We start from the raw sequence: 14,940 nt of genomic DNA, 5'->3' as shown, positions 1-14,940 counted from the left end.
CTAGAAAAATTCCTATATATCATTGACAATACACCATGAGCTACACTTGCAGCCCGTCTGCACTGCTCAGAGAACTTCATATCTGCCTGCACAACCACCCCCAGGTCCTTTTCATTCTCTACCACTGTCAGTGTAGTACCACAGAGTTGATGCATTGCTCTGGGGTTGCTGTTTCCCATATGTAGTACTTTACATTTGTCAATGTTAAACTTCATTTGCCACCACACAGCCCATCTGCTCAACCTTTCCAGATCCTGTTGCAGCAGCATAGTGTCAGTAGTGTCCTTGACAACAATGCCAACCTTCGTATCGTCTACAAACTTGGACATTCAGCTTGATATACCATCATCAATATCATTTATAAATACAGAAAACAATAATGGACCCAATACTGAACCCTGAGGGACTCCACTAATAACATTAGTCCACGATGAGCAGTGTCCATTGATTACCACTCTCTGTCTTTTCCCCCTCAACCACCCCTTTATCCATAGCAGCAATTTGCCTCCAATGCCACACTGCTCCAATTTGTGCAGTAGTCTTCCATGTGCAACAGTATCAAAAGCTTTTCTAAGATCCAAGTATATAATATCAAAGTTATTCCCTGCATCCAGTTCTTTTGTGACTGCATCATAGTATCCAATCAAATTGGTCAGGCAAGACTTTCCCTTAACAAAACCATGCTGTGTCCGAGCTGTAACTGAGGTCTCTAGATGATCCTGCAGTGCTTCTTTAACCAGTGCCTCCATTAATTTTCCAGGAACAGAAGTTAAACTCACAGGTCTATAATTACTTGTGTCAGCGTTTGATCCTCTTTTGTGAATTGGGGTCACATTTGCACATCTCCAGTCCATGGGTACCTCCTCTGAGTCCAAGGAAGCTCTCATAATTATGGCTAAGGGTTTGCTTACTTCCTTTGCTGCCTCCTTTAATATAACTGAATAGATCCCATCCACCTCAGGTGCCTTTCTTGTGTTTATCTTCAACAGTTTTCCTCCACTTTACTCTCAGAGATTACAAGATTCTCTAGCTTACTGCCAGAGTTGAATACACCTCTGGCATTCCCCTCGCTGAATGACTCCTCATGTGTGAATGTCGATGCAAAATATTCATTTAGTTTGTTAGCTACCTGAGCAGGAGGCGCCTCCGTAGCCAGTTAGGCAGGAGCAGCAGTGCGTAGCACATGCTTCTTGAGGGTTCGAGCCCGTGCCCACCAAATACAGAGGATGCGGAAAGGTCAGGGAATAACCACCGCATATCCCCGGAGCAATATGGCCTTAGTTGCTAATACTCCTAAAAAACAAAAAATAACAATATAATAATAATAACCTGAGCAGGATCATCAACAGTTGACCCATCGATATCAAGTGGACCAATCTGATTCATTCCCTTCCTTCTAGAGTTTACATAGGTAAAGAACTCTTTGCTGTTTTGCTTTGCATCCCTTGCCAAAGATATCTCGTAATCTGCCTTCGCCTGTCTAACCTCCTTTGTAACTTGGTTACAGATCAACTTGTATCTATCATAGGCTTCTGTGTCACGTGTTAATTTGTATGTATCCCATGCATTTTTCTTCTCTGCCATATGTCTCATAATGTTACACATTTAAGGAATATACTTTTATGGAACAATACTCATGGCATGAAAATTAAAATAAAACACCACTGACATGTTTTTCACACTAATGTTACATAATATTGTGATATTTTCAGTGATTGAAATTGAATTTCTTGAGTTTAATGCATGAAACTGATCAGATTAATGAAATATGCAATTTTTGTAATATTTATGTTATGTACATTTATATGCACTAATGATTAAAATATCCACAATATGCAAATGCACATAAGCAAATACATATGATAAGATGTCTATTTTATAACTAATTAATCTGAATTAAAGTTAAAATTAAATTTAATTACCTTATTTATTCCAACCTTTACTCCAGCAGGATCAACTGAAAATGAATATGGCTCAGTTATTTGCTTTACTATCAGTCAACATTGTCACCCTTCTGGCAAGTGATTCAATGGGGTATTCTGATAAGAGCTAAAACAATACTGCACTTCATGTAAATTTTAAAGGCTAAAAATTATTGAGTTTATTGAAACAAGCTGGAAAGAAAATTTTACAGAAAACATTCCAATAACTTAACAATTTAGTGGCCAATTTTGATGATATATTGAAATCCTTGTGGATATCATTTTCAAGTCTAATGTATGTAGCTGATCACCTGTTATTAGTATTCACATTGTTTAAAATTTACTTGGAGTGCAGTGTTGTTTAATCTCTTATTAGAATTATATATTTGCAGATATGTTTTTCTCCCTAGAAATTAGATAATCAAATTTTGCAAATAAAATGGTAAATAATCTGTCAATTAAGTATTAGTAGATTATTGAATAATCTACCAATAACATCTTTCAGTAAGATAATAATCAGATATTTCCATAGATGCAAGTTTTAATATTTAACCCTTCCCAGAATATGTATGTATGTATTTGACATGTGAGTTTGGCAACTGACTTGAAATTGAAGTGTTGAAGCAACTTTCAACTTGTTGTAATGTGTTTAGTAAATCTTCTAGACATAGTAATGTATGCATCACCTGTTAATCGGCAATCAGTCTAAATTAGGAAGCATCGAATAGAAGGTGTTTATGTTTCATTGCATTTTTAAATAGTGATCTTACTGAGTGAATTACTATTAAATTTTGTTTCAGATTAGAGAAAGTGCCACTGAAACCCATGAAAAGTTAAAAAAAAGCATTTGGAGATGATGCTGTATATTGTCTGAAAGCTCTTCAGATGTTCAAAAAGTTTAAAGAGAGCCACTTGTCCATCGAAGATGATCCTTGCTCTGGTTGCCCTCCTACTTCAAAATCAATGATTCAATAGCTTGTTTCCATGATCTGATCAGGAGTGATTGATGTTTATCTGCAAAATTACTAGTGAAAGTAGTATTTCTTATGGGACATATTAATCAATTTTAACATGTGATTTGGGAATTTAACATGTTTCAGCAAAGTTTTTACCTTGAATCCTCAGTGATGATCTGTGACATTGCAAGGTGCATTCAGTGAGCTCTTTTAACAGAATCTCTTCATCAGCATTCAGCTGCTGATCCAGTCTGTTTCTTTCATCATTTTTGGTGACAAGTTATGATCCAGTAACATGTAATGTTATGATCCAGAAACAAAGGCCCAATCATTTCAATGGAAGAATCTGTCTTCTCCAAGTCTCATAAAAAGCAGAATCTTAGTCAAGTGTAAATCATGCATTTATTATTTTATGGCTCACTGGGCATTATTTGTTATGAATTTGTTCTATACAATCAAACAGTGAATCAGGAACATTAGAAAATGTTTCCACAGCAATTGCGTTTTTTTTTTTTTTTTTTAAATGAAAACCCCAAACATGAGAGGTATTAAAACCTATAGTACTTGTTACCGAGAGTTGGAAGGTGAGAAGATGAAAGAAGATACTTGTTGACATTAGATTGAACTTCTTTAAATTGTAATTTTCAGGAAATACGTATTCCAGAAAATGGCAGTTGAATGAATAAACGAGTAAGATGAAAAGTTGATTCTGTGAGTTTGAAGTTGTACAGTAAATATATGTTGGCAGGTTGCGGCATATGTTCGGACTGCTGTGGAAGAGAGAGCAGGAATTACAGAAGCCAATTCACAAGAACATACCCATGGAAGCATCTATAAAAAAGGCATGCAGCAGAAACAGTATGTCCATGAGAGAGAAAGTGGAGAGACTTGTTAGAGATGAGTCATTAATTAATGTAACTGCCCTCTTTTGAATGGAATCTAGAAAGAGAGGTTTGAAAGAGAGGTTTTGAGGGGTGTCGCCCCAGATGTGGGAACAATATTCCATGGTAGGGCATGTTTGAGATTTGTACAGAGTGCATAGCTGTTTGGGAAAAAATTAATGCCAAGAGCGATTGGAAGTCAGGATAATCCCCAATAGAGATATATGATCTTGACTAGAAATTGAAGTGTCATCAAAGATTATTGTAGGAGCAGAAGAACCCTTTTTGTGAGATATAATACAGGATGGAGTTTTAGAAGAATTAAAATCAACTAAGTTATCATTACCCCACTGCAGAATTTCTTGGAGATCAACATTTAAGGAATTGGTAGTGGATATTTGAGAAGTTGAAGCTGTTTGAGCAGGGCAAGGTTTCTCAAACTGGAAGGTGGAATGCAATTTGCTATCATCAATGGATAGGATTTCCAGTTAATGGAAGAAGGTCATTAATATACAAGAGGAAAAGAGTGGGAGAAAGAACTGAACTTTGGGGAACACCAGCATTAGTGTAGAAGTTACAAGACAGAGAGTCATCTACCATCACCTACAGTGAGCAGTCAGAGAGAAAACTAGATACCCAATTACAAAAAAAAAAAACAGTTGGCAAACCATAAGATGGAAGCTTATTTAGAAAACCTTTATGCCAAACAGGATCAAAAGCCTTTGAAATGTCAAGAGCAATTGCTTGAGTTTCACCAAACTTTTCCATTGAATTTTTCCAAAGATGGGTAACATAAGTCAAAATATCACCAGTAGATCGACATCGACGGAATCCATACTGGTGATCGTTGATCAGATGGGAGGTTTCTAGATAATATAAGAGTTGGCAGTCAATTGTTTTCTCCATTACTTTGGAAATAGGAGAAGTGATTGCAATTGAATGATAATTGGATGGGAGGGATTTGTCACTCTTTTTAGGAACTGGCTGGATATGAGCAAATTTCCAAGCAGAAGGAAAAACACCTTTGAAATAAGAAAGTGAAAAAAAAGCAGCACGGAACAGGAGTAAGTTATCGTTGTTGTTGTTAGTTTTACTGCATAATGCCAGCTAAAGGCCATTATGCACCACACAGGAATAAGTTCAGGAGCACAGGTTTTGAGAACAAGAGGAGAAATACCATCAGCAACTGGGGCTTTTTTAGCATCAAGATTGTTCAAAATCCTTCTCACATCCTTTTGACAAAAAAGACCACAGAAGGCATTGAATGGAGCATACTGGGATTGGTGGGAGGTGGTTTATCAAGATCATTAATACATGAGTTGGAATCAAAATAGGATGCTAGTAGGCCAGCTTTATCCTTGGCTGAAGTGGTGATAGAACCAAATGGTTTAGACAGAGGTGGGAACAGAGATGGACAAAAGTTGCAGCCAATAGCTTTGGCAAGAGACCAGAATGCTCAGCTACCATTTGGACAAGAAACAAGTTTTCTACTCTTAGCCTGTTTAAAATCGATTTTCCACTGATTATTTATTTTATTTTTTTATGAAAACCCCAAACATGAGATGTATTAGAACCTGTAGTGCTTAGTACTGTGCATGAGTTGGAGGTTGAGAAGATGAAATAAGATATTTGTTGACATTAGACTTAAACTTCTGTAGACTGTAATTTTCAGAAAATATGTATGAAGAAAGGTTGTTCCAGAAAATGGCAGTTGAATGAATAAACAAGGAAGATGAAAAGTTGGTTCTGTGAGTTTGAAGTTGCACAGTAAATAGATATTGGCTGGTGGTGGCACATGTTTGGACTGTTTTGAAAGAGAGAGAGAGAGAGTGGGAATTATAGAAGCCAATACAGAAGAACAGTGCCCATGGAAGTATCTGTAGAAAAGGCATGCAGCAGAAACAGAATGTCTGTGAGACAGAGAGTGGAGAAACTCTGTTAGAGATGAGTCATTAATTAACCTAATTGCCCTTTTCTGAATTGAATGTAGAAGCCATTTGGCTGCACTGCCCCAGATGTGGGAACAATATTCCATGGTAGGGCGGATTTGCGATTTGTACAGAGCGAACAGCTGTTTGGAAGAAAAGTAATGCTGAGAGCGAAAGAGAAAACCAAGTTTTTTAGATGCAGAGGAAGCAATATTTGTAATGTGCTTGTGCCAAGAGAGAACCAATGATAAGCATAGGAGCAGAAGAAACCTTTTTGAGAGATATAAGAAAGGACTGAGTTTTAGAAGGAATGAAATCAACTAAGTTGTCTTTGCCCCACTGGAGAATTACCTGGAGATTGGCATTTAAGGAATTGGTAGTGGATATTCAAGAAGTTGAAGCTGATTGAGCAGGGCGAGGTTTCTCAAGCTGGAAAATGGAATGCAATGTGCTGTCATCGGCAAAATGGTCATTAATGGAAGAAGGTCATTAATATACAGGGTGTTTCAGTTAAACGTTTCAGAACTTCTAAGAGGGGTAGGGTACATCCTGACAACTCGAAATCATATACCAATGGGCAGAATCGAAAATTCTGAGCTTTAGTGCAGGGAATCTTAATTTCGCACAAGAACGCCAAGTTAGTAGGATGGATGATTACATGAACGCAGAGTTAGCCGATTTGCATTTGCCGTACGGGGCTGCAAATTGTAGTGGGCCAGCCGCACAGCGTTTGTACGCGGAACGATATCCGACGAGGCGTATTCCCAGTCATAATTTCTTTGCAAGTCTGCACCAGAGGTTAGCTGAGAGAGGTTCATTTGAAAGAGCTGACAGGGACAGGGTAAGAACAGCACGGACTCCAGCCGTCGAACAGAATGTGCTGCAGCATGTACAGGGGAATCCAAGAACGAGTACACGAAGTCTAGCAAACGCAGTCGGGGTTTCCCATTGCAGCGTCTGGAGGATTCTCCGAGAACAAGACATGCATCCGTTTCACGTGCAGCGTGTCCAGACACAGCAACCGGAGGATTATGCACCTCGTATTGCTTTCACACAGTGGTACCTTGGAAAATGTGCTACAAATCCCCTTTTTCCTGCTGAAGTGTTGTTTTCCGATGAGGCATCCTTCACAAGGGAAGGAATTTTCAACACGCATAACGACCATATCTGGGCGGTCGAGAACCCGCATGCAATACGATGTCGTGCAGCACAGATTCGATTTTCGGTCAATGTATGGGCCGGTATTATGGGAGATCACCTCATCGGACCTTACCTGTTACCGTGTCGTCTAACCAGACCTATCTACTTGATCTTTCTGCAGCAAGTATTGCCACAACTTTTGAGAGATGAACAGATTTCTGCATCGACACAACAGACAATGTGGTTCCAACACGATGGAGCCCCTGCCCATTATAGCGGAGATGTTCGTAACTACCTGGATGTCACATTTGGTCAGCAGTGGATCGGACGTGTGGTCCCATGCGTTGGCCTGCTCGGTCACCCGACCTATCATGTCTTGATTTTTATTTCTGGGGTCATATGAAATTGCTAGTTTATGACACCCCTGTTGACAATGCTGAGAAGCTGGTTGCAAGAATCGCAGTAGCTGCCGAAGAAATTCGAAATTCGCCTGGAGTATTCCAGAATGTTCGGATGTCCATGCGTCGGAGATGTGAGGCGTGCATTGTAGCCCGTGGAAGAAACTTCGAACACTTACTTTAATCCATGTACCTTTTGCTTCTTTTCATGTATTATTAAAACGATTTCTCACTTACGGTCTCTTTTCTTTATGGTGCTTCTGTGTACAACACCGCTTCAGGAAAGCATTTCCGACCCCACATTGCTATATGATTTCGAGTTGTCAGGATGTACCCTACCCCTCTTAGAAGTTCTGAAACGTTTAACTGAAACACCCTGTATAAGAGGAAAAGAGTGGGGGAAGGAACTGAACCCTGGGGGACACCAGCATTAGTGGAGAAGTTAGAAGATGGAGAGCCATCTACCAGCACACCCTCAGTGAGCAGCCAGAGAGAAAACTGGATAACCAATTACAAAAAACAGCTGGCAAACCATAAGATGGATTAATAACTGCTTTACAATTGTTGTGAGCTTTAGTGTAGGCAGAAAATGAACTTGGATATTTGGATATGAGCCAATTACGATATGCAACATTCTTCTCTTGAACAGCCTTAGCACATTGATTGGAAAGCCAAGGTGAAGATAAAGGACGAGATTTTAAAGTGGAGTGCGGAATAAAGGATTCCATTCCTACAAGAATAATTTCACTGACACGATCTGAGCAAATGTCGACATCAGAAGTTTTGAAACAGTAATCCAATCAAGGAAAAGAAAAGAAATCACACAGATCATCCCATTTTGTATTCTTATAATGCCAAACAACATGAGGTTGGGAATGGTTTTGAGAAAGGCTCTATTGGAGAAGAGACCATCACCAAGTTGTGATCTGAGGTGGCTAGAGGGCCCTCACCTTGAACGTGTACTCAGAAGAGTTGTCTGTGGGAAAAAGATTAAGTGTGTTGGCTGTTGGTTAGAATTGTCCAGTATTCTGGTAGGTAAATGAACAATCTGTGTGAGGTCATTAGTAATTGCAAAAGCCTCAGCGTCTCGACCAGCTGGGTCCGTATGACTGGAAAATGGAAGCCAGCTGCAGTTGTGAACATTAAAATCACCAAGGAAAATTTCCTCACTGTTAGGAAAATTGCAAAGAGAGGAAGTCAAAGAGTTCCAAGTGATTAGTGGAGTTGGGAGAACAATAGAGGCAACAGATGAATTTGACAGAATGTCGTAGAGAGATTTTAAGCCAGAGAAGATTCTAAAGAAAAGAGGAGATTCCAAATTACTAAATCTCTGACACAGAATATGTGAATGGACATATGCAAAAGTACCACCTCTGAAGTGAAAGGAATCATACAATAAATAATTTGTACAACTGAGATGAGCAGTGATCAAATCAATTGATAACTGAGATTCTGTCAGAAAAAGTACGTGAGGTGTGGCAGATTGTAAGTGGAAATGGACATCATTGAGATTAGAACTGAGACCATGTTTATTTGTGCAATGAATGAGGAATGTTTTCCATTAAAGAATTTATTGTGATGCACTCTATCATTCTGATCCTACATATACTGTACTCACCAGATTTATCTCACTGTGTTTTTTTTTTTCAAGCTTAATGTCTTTTCTAAGATCACATATTTGCAGTGATTGAGAAAATTATTCAGACTGCGACACAGGAACTAAAAAGCCTATCAGGAATGCTCCAAATATTGGAGTTGTTGTATACAGCATCAAGGAGACTCCTTCAAAGGAGATCCATCTGAATAGCCAGGAAGCTTCATTATTTCCCAAATATTAGTTCAGTACTTGAACTTTTTTTTTGATCACACATTGTATATGTTTTTCGTGTGTGAATGCAGTGGAGTATATTTCAAAGGTTGTTTCAAATAATGTATCTATTAATGTACAAATTGTCTTTAACGTGACTAGTACATGTGACCATCTCTTATCTTTGTTTCTTGCTAATAGTAGACACGCTTTGTAATAAATGGAATCAAGAAAATAGGAAGAGCTTAGAATAGAGGATGAGGAACACATTCATTAGCTTGAGGTGTCCAGTTTGGATTATGCAAGCCAAAATTGAAAAAAAATTTCAACAATCCAGATGCAGAAATTGATGAAATTGAATCATGTAATATATAAATAAATGTAGAAGATACATAAAAAAAAGCTGACCGGGCTAGCCGGGTGGGTAAAGTGCCACCTGCCTGGCAACCTAAAGGTCGCGGGTTCAAATCCCGCCTCGGGGTTGGATCAAAGTACTGCAAAAACCTTGGGAGGTGCATCATGGCCACAAAAGCTGATGCGCCAACAACTACAAAAAAAAAAAAAAAAAAAGCCCTATAAAAAAAAAAAAAAAAAAAAAAAAAAAAAAAAGGCATTAATTTTTTTTTCCACATTTTTTGTGATTTTTCACAATTTTTATAAAACTTCCAGATTTTAGGCAATAATTTCATTCAAAATAAGAACAAATTAATATTTAAAGAAAATGTGCACAAAGTTTTCATTTTTACAAATTTTTTAATTCCACAAAAAATCTTGCCATAGAGCTCACTGCTATCAGAATACAGAAAGAGAACACAAAATATTATTATTAAATATTTAGAAATAGTAAGTAGTCCAGCAACAAACCTTGTTGGACCCACTTGTGGCAATAATCTATGAAGAGATCTCAGCAATCTCTTTATCCATAGTAGTAACTTCTTCCAATGCTGTGTTATTCCATTTTATACAGCAATAATTTCTGTGGAACTATATGAAAAACTTTACTGAAATCTAAGTAAATTACATCAAAATTATTCTTTGCATCCAACCACATAGTAGGTGATCAGATTAGCCAAACACAATCTCCCCTTAACAAAGCCATTCTGTAATTCTCTTAATTCTATTTCTTTCCAGATGATCCTGTATTTAATCCTTAACTAAGGACTTCATAACCTTCCTCTGTGCACAAGTCAAACATAAACATCTGCAGTTATACATTTCATCTTTTGAGTTACCTTTGTGAATAGGATATTTTTGCACATCTACATTTTCACCTGAATACAAGTATACTCTCACCTCAATTTCACCTGAATACAAGTATACTCTCACCTCAATTTCACCTGAATACAAGGATACTATAGAATAATATCTATAACAATATCTAAAGATATGATAAACTCTTTTGTTGCATCCTTAAGTATAACTGATTAGATTACATCAGTTCCTGCTGCCCAGCAGAAGATCACTTCACTTCTTGTCCCTTTTCAGTTATCATAAAATCAATCAGCTCTCATTTAGTATTAGCGAGGCCACTGGTATCCAATCCTTTAATTATAAAAACTTTATATGTGAAAGTAATGTGGATGTAGATGATTTATTTAGCTTATCAAGAAGTAGTTCAGGATAATTGATACTGTTAGTATAAAAATCAAATGAGTGAATGCGCTTGATTTCTTTTCTTTTGTTGTTACCTAAGAATATTTACCTTAGAGCCACAGAAAAGGTTCGGCAGGCAAAGGCAGTTTATGAGAAATCACTAGCAAACAGAGCAAAGAGGGGGAGATAAGGAATTCTTCACATATATAAATGCCAAGAAGAGCAGGACAAACCAGATTGGACCTTTACGTAAGGGAAAGGGGATAGTATTAAATACACCAGCTGCTGTTGCAGATGAACTCAACAGTTATTTTGCATCGATATTTACAAATGAAAAACCTTTTGTGGCAATGGGAAATTGTGGGAGCGAAGCTGAAAAATATGAAATTAATGATATTGAAATTTCGCAAGATTATGTAATGAAAAAACTTTCGAGCCTAAAGGCCAGTAAGGCTCCTGGAGTTGATGGAATATACCCTATAATCTTAAGGGAGGCAGCAAGTGAGTGCATTGAACTACTGAGGCTAATTATGCGAGCATCACTAGACTCTGGGGAGATTCCGTTGGATTGGAAAAGTGCCAATGTATCTCCCATACATAAGGGTGGCTCTAAGAGTGAAGTGGGAAATTATCGACCTGTCAGTCTGACTTCAGTGGTAGGGAAAATCATGGAGGCAATGATCAAGGGTGGAATTCAGGATCATTTGGATCGAATTGAAATTCTCAAGGATACTCAGCATGGTTTTGTAAAGGGAAAATCATGTTTAACAAATCTGGTTCGCTATTTTGAAGGGGTCACTTTTTTTTTTTTTTTTGTTAGTTGTTGGTGCATCGGCTTCTGTGGCCATAATGCACCTCCCAGAGTTTTTCGCACTACTCTGATCCAAACCCAAGGTGGGATACGAACCCACGACCTTTGGGTTGCCAGGCAGGCACCATACCCACCCAGCTAGCCCGGTCGGCAAAAGGTCACTCACGAGCTGGATTTGGGGAATAAAATCGACATTGTTTATTTAGATTTCAGAAAGCTTTTGACTCAATCCCACATGAACGGTTGCTTTATAACTGGAACAGGTTGGAATCACTGGGAAAATCCTTAGATGGATAGCAGGATGGCTTCAGGGCAGGAGGCAGAGGGTTGCAATAAATGGCTATTCCTCAGATTGGATTGATGTAAGAAGTGGGGTTCCCCAAGGATCAGTATTAGGACCACATTTGTTTTTGATTTTCATAAACGACATCGATGAAGGGATAGAGGGCGTGATGTCTAAATTTGCAGATGATGTTAAAATTGGTAGAGTAGTTAATGATCACTGTCAAGCTGAGCTTCTTCAAACAGACCTAGATAGGCTTCAGGAATGGTCAGAAAAATGGCAGCTATGCTTTAATCCAACAAAGTGTAAGGTATTACACCTGGGAAACAGTAATCCCAAAATAACTTATTCACTTGGTGGAGTTCAACTAAACCCAGTACTGGAGGAAAGGGACTTGGGTGTTATGATACGGTCAGACATGAAATTCTCTGAGCATTGTAAACAGGTTGCAAGGAAGACCCATGGTGTCCTATCGATGATCTATCAAACTTTTGCAAGTAGAGACAAGGACATGATAATCCCATTATATAAGGCTTTTGTTAGACCACACTTGGAATACTGTGTTCAAGTATGGAGACTGCACCTAAAGAAAGACATCAAGCTTCTTGAAAGGGTGCAAAGACGGGTAACTCGCCTGGTGAGATCGACAAGAGGGCGTCCTTATGAAGAAAGACTTCGAATATGTGGGTTACAGAGTTTGGAAACTAGACACCTTAGAGGAGATTTGATTGAGGTGTTTAAGGCTCTGAGAGGCATCAGTAAAATGAATGAGGACGAAATTTTCAAGATTATAAATGATGCTAGAACTAGAGAACATAAATTCAAGTTATGGGGGGAGGGGAAAATGTTTAGATTGGACTGCAGGAAGTTTTATTTTAGCTAGCGAGTTATAAATTACTGGAATAAGTTGCCTACATGGGTGGTAGAGGCTGACAGTTTGGGAAAATTCAAAGGTCATCTGGATAGTACCTTTGGGTGAGGGAAGGGTATAGGATGATAGGTTTAATTTCCTTTTCTTTTATTAATTATTATTATTATTATTTTATTTTATTTTTTTTTCTTTTTCTATCCTTGTTTTATTCGGTTTTTTTTTTTGGCCGGTGCAGCATAAGCCATAGGCTTTCTTGCACCATGCGGCCATTACTAATACTAATAAAATAATTCCATACTACTGTTCTTTTCTAAGGAATTATTAAAATCTGTTTTGGCATTTAAAATCCCCGGACTGATCTTTATTTCAAAATAAATTTATTTTTGCTGTAATATTCAATGTTTTAAAATTTGCAGTATTTAATTTTATATTCTCTGCAATTAAGTTTACTTCTTTCTCTTTTTTTTTCTCTCTCTCTCTCTCTATCCCCCCCACCCCCTCTGTGACAATACATGTATCAATTTAATTATTACTTATTCGCTTCCAGTCATTTATGGAAAGATAGTTACAGAATTAGCATTAGTAGAGGCATACGATGCAAGAAAGCAAGCTTATGCAGCATCAGTCAAAAAAAAAAAAATCCTCCCATTTCATCCCTCCATTCATTCCAAATGCAGCCCCTGAAGAGTAGGCACCTGTGAGGTAATAAATAAATTTAAGGCTGTCCAGCTCAGCCTTAAATTTATTTAGGCTATTAGCTTCCACAACAAAAGATGGAAGCCTGTTCCCTCAATCAACTACCCACTGACTAAAGGCAAATTTCCACACATCTATTCTATATAACAATTCTATATTATATATAACAATCTTTCCTCAATTTGAAACTGTGCTCCCTCAGGTACTTAGTCCGAGCAAGACGAAGAATCTCATCAGCATTCAGCTTGCTCAACCCATTCACGGCCTTATACACCTCAATCAGATTACCTCACAGGTGCCTACTCTTCAGGGGCTGCAATTTACAGAATATAAGCCTTTCTTGGTAAGAGCACCCCTTTGTTCCCTTCACCAATCTTGTTGCCCTTCTTTGTACTCATTCTAGCAACTCTACATCCTTTCTAAAATGAGGCCTCCAGACCTGTACACAGTACTCTAGGTGTGGCCTGGCCTGGCCTGGCCATTGACTTGTATAATGGGATTATCACCTCCCTGACCCTGCTAGCAAAATTCCTATATATCATTGACAAGACTCCATGATCTGCCCTGGCAGCCCATCTGCACTTCTCAGCGAACTTAATATTTGGCTGCACAATTACCCCCATGTCTTTTTCACTTTCCACTTCCCTGAGTGTACTACCATCTAGTAGCCTCCAAAATTAAGGCCCTGAAGGCTTCCCATTTAGAATTCACTGTTGGTAACATCATTAGTTGATCCCACTGTACAGAATTTAAAAACTGTCTGAGGCCTCTGTAGTCACCTTTACGAAAGCAAAAGCCCTTCCCTTTAGCCTGATGGTAGTTACATCTTTAAATTATTCCCACCTCAATACACTGTGGTCGCCCAGTGGTTCCCTTATCTGCAGATTCTTAATGCATAAAGAATCACTACTGATAATCCTATCAAGGGTATTACTCCCTCTGGTTGTCTCTCGAACATGTTGCTGTAGAAAACAGTCATCCAATAAATCCACAAAAATCTTGCTAGTGTGCGAGTGACCAATCCACACATTCCAGTCAATATCTGGAAAGTTAAGATCTCCCATTATAAGACATTCTGATTTACAGGCCCACTCTATTTTACTGCACAATTTCTCATTATACTCATCATATTCATTAGGCCTATAACACACACCTACTCTCATTTTTCCTTTCCCATGCTTATTTCACACCAAACAGACTCAACACTGCATTGTCCACCAACATCAATTGGATGTACTTCCTTAGATTTTATGTGTTTCTTGACTAACAGCATAACCCCTCCTCCCTTCCTATTCTGTCTATCCTTCATATACTTCATATACTCCCCAAATTCCAATTCTGCACTTCTTATACCTGTGTGACACCAGGCCTTTGATATCCCAGTAATATCTGCCTTTGATGTATTGATTAGCAATTCAAGCTCATCAAATTTATTAACTATACTCCTAGCATTGGTGTACATGCAAGTATACATGCACCTGTTTCTACTCTTAGTTACTCTAACACAGCCCATGTATTTACTTGTTCCACTATGACTCCCAGCAGTCCTGGAAATCTCCATTACCTTGCTTTCCAGTCTGCTGCCCATTCTAATAGAAGCAATGCAAGAATTACTTTTGCCTCTGCCTGTGGCCCTGTTAACCTTTTAATCTGT

The 14,940-nt window shown here is 38.3% G+C and overlaps 1 protein-coding gene across 1 annotated transcript in view; it reads left to right on the top strand.

Annotated features, from left to right (window-relative positions):
• The window catches only part of LOC150087903 (hemicentin-1-like), a 1,496,027-nt gene that overhangs the window by 477,111 nt on the left and 1,003,976 nt on the right, over positions 1-14,940 (top strand). The window lies entirely within an intron of this gene.

The sequence above is a fragment of the Mastigoproctus giganteus genome, chromosome 3 (assembly GCF_048544385.1).
Source record: "Mastigoproctus giganteus isolate SK-2022 chromosome 3, ASM4854438v1, whole genome shotgun sequence".
In the NCBI taxonomy this organism is placed as follows: Eukaryota; Metazoa; Arthropoda; class Arachnida; order Uropygi; family Thelyphonidae; genus Mastigoproctus; species Mastigoproctus giganteus.
This window is presented reverse-complemented; position numbering and strand designations above follow the sequence as displayed.